Raw genomic sequence first — 7,739 nt, 5'->3', positions numbered from 1 at the left:
TCATTTCAGTCATTTTTAAAGTCAGTTGCAGCTTCCAGGTGTGAAGATGAGCTGCTTTACATTTTATTATTATTATTTATTTTTTTTAAATTTAAAGGGACTGTTTGTCACTTTTTACACATCTAAATCTACCGGGTTGGGATCCTAGCGCACTCGCTTATGCGTGCTCGCATGTGGCCGGAGCCTCTGCTCCTCTGCCTGCTTGCCTTCACTCACACAGCGTGCGCATTCTCGCTGTCTCGCTCCACCTCATGTGCATGCGGGCACACAGCTCTGAGAATATCTAGTGAATGTACAGTGGACGTTTGTGCAGAAATAACTGCTGCAGCTCCTCCAGACCAACAGAGGTTTCCCGTGTCTTGTGAAGTGACGGGGCTCCGCAGCGAGAAACGTTATCATCTCCGACCGGGTGCCGGTGTCTCCCTAAGGGCGCAGTCGGAGACGATAATGTTTCTCTTCCAGCTTCAGCCCCAGCACCGACCCGCTTTTGCTTAAGCAGGAAAAGCCAACACTAGGATCAGCATTGATTCATGGAGAGACCTTCGTCTGATCAGCTAACATTACTGTCAAGCAGCTGAAATATAGAGTGATATTGTGGTTTTAGCTGACGTGTGTCGCCTCACTGTGTTGACCGACGCTCGTTCATGTCTATTTAGAGCGAGCAAGCGCGAGCCCGACACTGACTTTCGTTGACTTAATGGCCACAGGTGAAGCTGTTAACAAGCATTTCTGAAAGTTACAAATAGTCCCTTTAACATTTTATTATTATTTTTATTTATTTATTTTTTTAATTTTCTACAGACAGACTCACGAACATACTAATCCCACATACAGAAATGAAGCATAAAATAAAATAAAATACAAATAATGACAAATAAATAATAAAACATTTTTTTTATTATCTTAATCCAATTTTTTATTATTCATCTTTTCCACACATAGTTCAACAAAGCAAGCAAAAGACTCATTATAGTAGTTGCTCTTTATACAGGCGTCCGACAAAACTTTCAGTATGCGCCAAGTGAAAGTGCATGTTTCTCTCTCTCTGTTAACTCCCGCCCTCCTCTACTGCTAGTGTGTGTGTTTCTTTTTTTCTCTGAAACAATTACTCAATTAAATGACAGAAAATAAATTGGCAACTATTTTGATAATTGTCATTTCAGTCATTTTTAAAGTCAGTTGCAGCTTCTCAAGTGTGAGGATGAGCTGCTTTAACATTTTTTTATTTTTATTTTTATTTTTATTTTTATTTTTATTTTCTACAGACAGACGAACATACCAATCCCACATACAGAAAAGAAACATAAAATAAAATAAAAAAAATAATGACAAATAAAAAATATATTATTTTAATCCAATTTTTATTTATTCATCTTTTACTCACATAGTTCAAGAAAGCAATCAAAAGACTCATCATAATGAGTCATAATGCTCTTTATACAGGGCCGGCTCTGGCAATTTTGGTGCCCTATAGGCAAGATCCCCCCTTTGGTTAGGTTTCAACCCCCTAGAACCCTAACCATAAACCGTAACACAAATGACATTCACAATGGTTTTAAGACAACAAAGAAAATGTTTATTTTCATAAATAAATGTATTTATTATAATTTAAATAAACATTTGGTCCCTGATATTGTTGGCTTAGTCAGTTTCACTACAATTTACACTTTTATTAAGTTTCAAGTTTATTTGTCATACTCATTCAAAAGTACAATGAAATGCAATGAAATGTATTTTACCGTGGCTCTCTCTCAGCCCTTAAAATCTATAAATAGTACACTAGATAAATACTACAATAAATAAGACAATACCTGATAATAAAAATTATAAAAAAAACAACATAAAAACCATAAAAAAACATCCATAAAAAACAATCCACAGCTCTGCATTCATTTAGCACTACTGTTCAGTAGTCCGACCGCCTGAGGGTAAAAACTGTCTCCGAGGCGAGAGGTCCGAGCTCTATTGCTCTGTAGGCGCTTCCCTGAAGGGAGATAAGAGAAAAGACTATATGCTGGATGACTTGCGTCCTGCATGACACAAAGTGCTTTCTTCCTGCAGCGAGTGGTGTAAATGTCCTGTAACTGTGGTGATCTTTGGTGATCCAATCAGTTTAGATGCTGTAACAAATAAGTGCGGCCAGGAAGATGGAAAAAGTGAGGTGTATTTATTTCATTTTTTTTTTTTGTTTATTTGTTACCTTTGCAGAAAATGAGGAAGGGCACCCACCTGCATTTTAATTATTATAATTTTCTTTAATTAAACTTTCTTTTAGAGGGCGACCAGCGCCAGAATATGACACCCTAGGCGACCGCCTATATGGCCTATGTCTTTATATGATAATTTATATCTTTGGGTTTTGGACAGCAGAGGAGGAAGTATTCAGATCCTGCGAGTAAAAGTACCACAATGTAAAAAAATAAATGAATAAAATAAACTCTCTCTGTGACAAGTGAAAGTCTGGTTTTGAACACGTCAGCTAAGCAAAAGCAGAAGTCTATTATGCTGGACTATTATTAGCCTATTATGGGAAAAATGTACTTTACAGAAAAAGTACTCAATGAAGAAATAAATTGTTCCCGTGATGTGTTATATGTAAGGGATAATGTACAGCGAGCCGGTCATTGTTGTGAAATAAACCCCGACAGGGTGATGCCGAAGGCGTCTCTCTCACAACAATGACCCGCTAGCTGTACATTATCCCGTTTACTACACAGCTACCTACTTAAGATATCAATAATTTGATACAAAAACGGTCTGCCAGAGTCTGACATCAGAACTGTGCCCATAGCAACGGTCTGTTATACATAGCAACGGTCTGCTATAATGAAATAACAGACAGCAGAACGCCGTGATTAACCAATCAGAATCAAGTATTCAGCAAAGCCGTGTAATAATATTATATAATACTTGTTTGCATTATTATTACTGACTCATATGTAAGTTGCAATGTACTGCTGTATTTGGTCTAGGTGTAATTATTTTTTGTATCTATTTTATATCACTAACATGTAAAATAATGATTCATATTTCATAAGCTCATCAGATGTTTAGTAAGTAAAATCTTTATATGTAAAGTATCTGAAAAAATAACTGAGTAATGCATGCAGTGGAGTAAAAAGTTAAATATTTCCCTCTGAAATGTAGTGGAATATAAGTATAAAGTGGCCTCAAATAAAGTACAAGTATTGCTAATTTTAAAAACAGTACTTGAGTAAAGTTTGTTAGATTCCTCCGCTGGATTTCGACTGTTGGTCGGATAAAACAAGCAAATTAGAATGAGCCTCGTCACTTATTATATAGACAAAATGATTAGATTAATCAATAAAAAGTAGCTGATTAATCAATAATGAAAATATATTTTTTGTTGCAGCACTGATCTCATGTTGCCACTTTAATCTCACACTTTAAGGACATCGTGTTCATCGTCATGAAACTCAGAAAGCTTCATTAATTAGTCAGTGACACCATTGTGAGCTTCACACAAGCGTGACCCAAAATAGAGCAGAGGTTCTACTTTCAAAATTCTTGTAAGTCAGATGGAGGTTAAGCATTTCCAGGTACTATAGTGTCACTTATTAGTAAAGTCGAGTCCTCTGCAACGTGACGGTTCTCTTTTTATACTTTTATTGTGACTGAGAAATGTTAAATGCAGGTCCAACGTGTAAATTCGTAAAATAAATACACTATTTTGTGAACTGTTTCCTATATATATATATGAGCCAGTAGAAATTAAAAAAAATGACAAATGCTTTGTGAGTTCAAGTGTTCAGACGACCCCTGACGTTCCCAGTTAACCACAATGAACTGCACTTTTCTGCCAGCCTTCATTTATCTAGGTGTCATCTGGTAACCATAAGACAAGTAGCAAATGCTGTTTGGCAGCAAGAAGTGAACAATGACACCCATCTGATGGAAGTGGAACACAAACCACAGCAATAGTACCGTAGAAAGAGGAAATGCAGGGGCCCAACATCAACAACAGCATGACATTGCAACTACTCAGCTATTTGATGCATATCGTTCTTTGACTTGATATCTACGTCAGACTGCGTCTTATAGCAAGAAGACACATCTCGCAGTAAATACAAACATTACAGTGCATAATGTTTGTCAGTTTGGTCTGCAGGTGTTAATCCTTCACGTGTACGCTGAGTCTTGGTGGTCTAGTAGTTCTGGTGAAAACAGGAAGTGATTGTACAGAAGAGAAACCCTTTTTGGCTCGAGCTGCAGGCTGACAGTAAAAGAAACCTGCTTCCCATCCTTCAGTCAGCCAGTGAACTATTTTAACATGTTAAACTGTGTCAGCAAACAACACACAAAAGGTTCAACTCTACCTCCTCTGATAGGAACTACAGTACTGCATGCATGAGGGGTCACAGAGTTCACATCATTTGTGCTGCGATTTTATTGAAACCGCAGCTATAACTACAGTAATTAAATAAATAATAATATAATACAATTAAATAACACATCTTAACTGGAGCAATACAATCATCACTAAGTTTTTCAGTGCAGGAAAACACCAAATAGTTAAGACAATATATTTTACTGTGACAATGAGTGAACACATTAATAGGTTGGTCATGTGATATTCAGATATGTGACCTATTTACTGTCTTTGGGCTTACCCACAGTGCTGTGGGGAGGCGGGGGGTCTTGACTTCCTGGATAAGCATTGTTGTGAAAAACAAAATAGTCAAGGCTTTAAAAATAATGGTGCTTTTTTCTTTTTAAAAAAAAAATGCATATTCTTCTTTAAGTTAAAGCATCAGTAGGCGAGATTGGAGCAAATATGATTAAAAAAAGATCATGTTCTTCTGTGTCCTCCGGTGTCCTCTGGTGCTTTTAACGGCATCTGCAAGATTTCACAGACCGAAGGAAAACAAGCAGTAAGAGCTGATCTGAGGTCTGCTGTCCATCTGCTGTCTATGAGAGCCGGCTGTCAATCACTCGCGAACTCCGACCAAACAGTCAAACTAGGCAGCGCTGATGAAATATGAATCAATATTTTATTACTGTAATGCGTATTTCTCTCCTCAAATGTTTTCAGAATCATCTTGTAGTGCACGGTTTAGCTGTAAAATAAGATTTTTTAAAGCCTGAAAACAGAGCCATGAGGAGGAGCAGAAGTCTAGTTATCTCTCAGAACACTTGAATTACAATATGTTGAAATGTTATTATAATTTTTGCTCAATGATGTCAAAAATATACTGCCTACTGAAGCGTGAGTCACCATCGCCGGCTGCCGCCCACGATATTCACCTGAAAGTTCATCAAAGTTCAAATCAAAGCGAATCCGAAGATGGAAATTTGCTTCGCAACTGGAAGTCTTTTCGCCCATTCGCTTGTATAGAATGGAAGTGAATGAGAGACGTGTTAATTTGCGCATATGTGACCTATAAGGCTGCAACTAACGATTACTTTCAACGTTGATTAATTTGTAGATGTCATGATATCACTGCCTGTAGTCTAGTGTTTCCTTTTGTTTCCTCTGTTTCCCTGCCCTTTTGTCTCTTGTGTGTTTTCCCCTGGTTTGTCTAGTTTGTCAGTGTGTTGGGAGGTGTGGCCTTCCTCCTCCCCCTCCTCCTGGGCAGGCACTGCCGGAGCAACTGACAGCAGTCAAGCAATCAACCAATCATCACACACACCTGCAGTATATCTACCCCGGTCTTCCTGCCACTCATCGCCAGATCGTTCCGTCACCCACAGTGGTACATCACTAAATCAGGCTCCTAGAATTTTTGCTCTTGTCTTTGCGGTTGCTCTTGTGTTTTTGGAATTGTTTGGACTTACCTCGTTTGTTTTGCTCTGTGCTCAGGTCTGTTCACCTGCCAGCTGTGGCTGCTTCCAACCTGCCTGCTCACTCCTGCACTCGGCTCCTCCTCAACCTGGAACCCTGTTGTAAATAATAAATATTTTTGTTCTTCCTTTAAAACTCTCGTTGTGTGCTGCATTTGAGTCCACGTTTTGTTACCCAGAACATAACAGTAGATTATTTACTCTATTAATCGATTAGCTGTTTGGTCTATAAAAAGTCAGAAAATGGTTAAAAATGTCAATCAGTGTTTCCCAAAGCCCAAGATGATGTCCTCAAATGTCTTATTTTGTCCACAACTCAAAGATGTTCAGTTTACTATCACAGAGGAGGAAAGAAACCAGAAAATATTCACATTTAAGAAGCTGGAATCAGAGATTTTTCACTTTTTGTTTTCATTAAAAATGACTAAAATCAAAATATCTGGCGATTAATTTAACAGTTGACAACTACTCAATTGATTAATCGTTGCAGCTCTACTTCATTCCTCTCACGGTGAATTGTTCAATAGAATGACGTTGTCATTTTGAAGGAAGTTCTCAAGATAATGTTGATCTCAAGAGACGATCTAGGTCGAAGAGGTCAAGTAAAAAAACTAAAAATAACGCAATGCTAGAAAATGAAGTATGCAACACCAACAATAAAAATAATAATCATGAAGGTGAATTATAGTTCAGTCTGTAGGTTAGAAGGTAAACCAGTCCAGCGCTGTGCCATTAATACGACTACATTTTGAAAGTGTTTAATCAGCACAGACCATCATGTCAACAAGAGAAGTGGAGAAAAATAGCAGCATCAAGAAGTAAAATTAGATCATGTGAGCGTCTCATAATTCACAGGTTTGATTCCCTAAATCCACAATGAAATGTATCAAAATATTACTGTGACTTAAAATAACAACCTTTTCAACTGAAGCTTGAACAAAAACATATTTAAAACTGTGAGGTCAGGTGGCTTTTTAGCGTCGCTACCAGCGGGGCTCCAGGAGTGACAACATCAGTCCGCTGGTTCACCACTTTAATAATATCTCAACAACTAAAGGAAGAATTGTCATGACACTTTTTTACGGACATTTGTGTTTTTATGACCAAATACACTCACCTCAGTTGTATTTGGTGCTTATTAGCAAATGTTAGTATGTTAACACGCTAAACTAAGATGACAGGTGACAATGGTAAACGTTATACCTGCTAAACATCACTGTAAACACGTAAGCAAGTTAGCATTTAGCTCAAAGCACCACTGTGCCCAAGAACATCGTCACAGAGCCACTAGCATGGCTGTAAACTCAAGTCAGCGTTATTTTTATATATATATATATAGCCCAATATCACAAATCATAATTTGCAATGATTCAGCCAAGGTGATTAAAACGGTCCAGCAGGAGGAATAAACCTTTTTGACTTGTCATAGTAGGAAAAACACAGGTGAAATTGATGAATTAAAGTGTTAATGTTTGAAAAACCCAAACATATGTATTGTACCCATCAGTTATTTTTGCTTCATTTTTTAAAAATGTATATTCTTTATAATATTTTTATTTTTATTTTTATTATTATTAATTGTATTTATTTATTTGGTGTGTTGGCTAGTCTCTCACGTGTTCATGTTTGAAAACTCAATAAAAACCTTTGAATATATTTTTTTTTTTCCCTTTAACTACTTATGTTATTTGTATTTGCTTGTCTCTATTTTTGTTTGCCCTTAGTTCCTAATATTGTCTGTTTTTGTTGATATAAACTGGAAAAAGAAAGTTCGGAAACTTGTGTTTGGTGGATTATTTCTCTGTTGTTACAATGCTAATTGTCATTGTATTTTACATCGTTGGAAAGCCTGTTTATTTACCTTCACAATGATGTCCAACTTGTAAGGATCATGCATTTGTGGGATGAGCAGCACAGCTAATTATGTGGGGAGCGTC

At 37.1% G+C, this 7,739-nt stretch overlaps 1 long non-coding RNA gene across 1 annotated transcript; it reads left to right on the top strand.

Annotated features, from left to right (window-relative positions):
• The first annotated feature begins 5,453 nt into the window (after positions 1-5,453).
• Positions 5,454-5,938, top strand: LOC119490187. The gene is made up of 2 exons (XR_005207353.1): positions 5,454-5,714; positions 5,822-5,938. It is a non-coding gene; the product is annotated as an uncharacterized LOC119490187 (long non-coding RNA).
• Positions 5,939-7,739: the final 1,801 nt, after the last annotated feature.

This window comes from Sebastes umbrosus, chromosome 6, assembly GCF_015220745.1.
Source record: "Sebastes umbrosus isolate fSebUmb1 chromosome 6, fSebUmb1.pri, whole genome shotgun sequence".
Lineage (NCBI taxonomy): Eukaryota > Metazoa > Chordata > Actinopteri > Perciformes > Sebastidae > Sebastes > Sebastes umbrosus.
Note: the sequence above shows the minus strand (reverse complement) of the source record. Positions and strands in the feature narration are given on the sequence as shown.